Source organism: Nomascus leucogenys, chromosome 4 (assembly GCF_006542625.1).
Source record: "Nomascus leucogenys isolate Asia chromosome 4, Asia_NLE_v1, whole genome shotgun sequence".
NCBI classification, from domain to species: Eukaryota; Metazoa; Chordata; class Mammalia; order Primates; family Hylobatidae; genus Nomascus; species Nomascus leucogenys.
In genome coordinates, this window is record NC_044384.1 from 142,061,510 (window position 1) to 142,064,263 (window position 2,754).

Sequence of the window (2,754 nt, forward strand, 5' to 3'; positions counted from 1 at the left end):
ATTCCTGGGTATGGTTAATGTGGCATTTGGTGACCGCGTACCTTTCAACTGGCTAACTAGCGATGTAAAAACTTCTCTTTTCTTGTCTTTCTTTTCTTTCTTTCTTTTCTTAGAAACAGGGTCTCTCTGTCACCCAGGCCAACTAGTGATCTAGAAACTTCAATTTCTTCCTTTCCTTTCTTTCCTTTCCTTTCCTTTCCTTTCCTTTCCTTTCCTTCTTCCTTCCTTCCTTCCTTTCCTTCCTTCTTCCCCTTCCCTTCCCCTCCCCTCCCCTTCCCTTCCTTCCTTCGCTCCTTCCTTCCTTTCTTCTTTCCCTCCCTCCCTCCATTCCTTCCGTCTTTCTTTCTGTTGAAACTGAATCTCTCTCTGTCATCCAGGCTGGAATGCAGTCGTGTGATCAGGACTCACCGTGAGCCTCAAAATCCTGGGTTCAAGTGATCCTCCCATCTCAGCCCCTGAGTAGCTGAGACTACAGGTGAGCATCAGCCTGGCTAATTCTTTAATATTTTGTAGAGATGGGGTCTTGCTATGTTGTCCACACTGATCTCAAATTCCTGGCCTCAAGTGGTTCTCCCATCTCAGCCTCCCAAAGAGTTGCGATTATAGGCATGTGTCACTCAGGGCCACAGAGAGTGGATCTCAATTCTTCTAGAAGTCCCTCTAACTATGAGTATGGGGCTTCCTGCTGGCAGTCAAGGCTTCATTCAGATATTTGCATCAGCAGGACCATTGTTCGTACCCAGATCCAAGGAGTCTTGCTTGGTTCCTTTGCACACAAAAGTCATGTGCACCCTCCCAGCACACACATAAGAGAAAGTAACTAATTAATAGACTTTGACTTTGCTTGGTCCTTGATTTTTTTTTATAAGTGCTTCTTGAGCCATTATGGCTAAAGAAGAGCTAAGATTAATGACTTGCAGTGTAACAAATACAGTATTTTCACAAATGCTTATGAGCAAATTTGAGGAGATACGAAGGTAAATCATAGATATACTCAGGTGTTCTAGTTCCCCATAGCTACCATAATGAATTACCACAAACTGGGTAGCTTAAAACAATGGAAATTCATTCTTTCACAGTTCTGGAGGCCAGAAATCTGAAATCAAGGTGTCAGCTAGGACTTCGCTTGCAGGAAGCAACAGAGACTTCTCCTTTGCCTCTGGTCACTTCAGTTTCTGGCAGCTCCTGCTGTTTCTTGATTTGTGGCTGCAGAAGTCCAATTTCTGCCTCCATCTTCATGTGGACTTCTTCCCTGTGTGTCTCTCTGTGTCCAAATCTCTCTCTCCTTTCTCTTATAAAGACATCAGTCACTAGATTTAGGGACCACCCTAAATCCAGGATGACATCACCTCGAGATCTTTAACTAATTATATCTGCAAAAACCATATTTCCAAATAAGGTCACCTATTCTGAGGTTCCAGGTAGACACAAACTCTTCAACCCACTATATTGGGGAACATATACTTTAATGAGACAAATAGCCATTACCTAGAGTACACAGTAGCATAGAAGTTCCATGAGAGACCTGCAATGAGTTCTGGGTATACAAAGGAAGAGATGTTCCCATTCATCAGATTTGGGGGAAATGGGTGGATAAGGTCATTTGAAAGGTATTAAAATGACCCCTATCCTACATTTTACACGACAGGGCATTCCTGGAAGAGGAAAAAATACGACTACAAAAACAGAGAGAATAGCAGGGCTGTTCGGGAATAATAGGATTCTATTATGGTATTATTCTGAATAATAAGTATTGGCCACTTTATATGTGGCTAGGCAACTTGATTACGAGTGTCTAGCATGGCACCTTGCATACACCACAGAGCTGGTTAATATTTGTTGACTGATACCAAGAAAAAGCAAAAGCGTAACTCGCCTCCTCCATTCAAGTTCTTGAACTGCTCAGCTAAGCTTTGTGGGCATACACATTATCCCTCACCAACTGGCACTAAATAATATAATCAATGTAGTGATGGCAAAAATTAATTCTAATAAACAGCTAATTAAAATTGAGTCTAGAATGGTAACATGGCCCTAATTACTACACTGGCGAATTGTTTTCCCTATTCCTGGAACAAATTCCTAGTTCATTATCCTCCATTTGTGCAAGAAATTGAGCTTTTCCAAAGAGCAAGGCATGGATTATGGATAGTGTTGATGGCAGCCCGACCCAGCCCCTGCTCTGTCCAGCTCAGAGGTGAACATGCAACTCAAATGCCCACGTGCCACCTGCCAGTGACTACAATCTGAAGTCACATTTCCTTTCACAGCCAAATTACAGTGACTCTGGGCTCCCACCTGCCACCTTAGCAAGAGTTTCCTTCAACAAATATTCCTAAACAGCCACAAGGTTGGTAAGTTGGTCCCCTTGCCCTCTGCTTATGGTCGAATTGGGAGGACAGAAACTCAGGCCAGTCCTCTTAGGCTGACTTATAAACCATTGACTGCTTCCCGACTGTTCTGTGTGCTGGGCTCTCTCCCGTCGGTGCTGCTACCTCATGCAGGAGAAGGAGCCCAGACTCCCTGCTTGGCTGTGCCAAGGCTGTCTACTGCTGGCCCACGCATGCTCCAATCTCCATTTAGTATTGAGGGTCCCCACTGGGTCAAGATCCCCTCTGGTTCCTTGGTGGTTTGATTTTATGGCTGCTCAAAGCAGGCTCTCTCTCTTCCAGGTGAGCCCTGCCCCTGCCCCTCCTGGATACAGCTGCTGTTTCTCAGCTCTCACTTTCCAGGTATAATCCAAGAAATGGCATT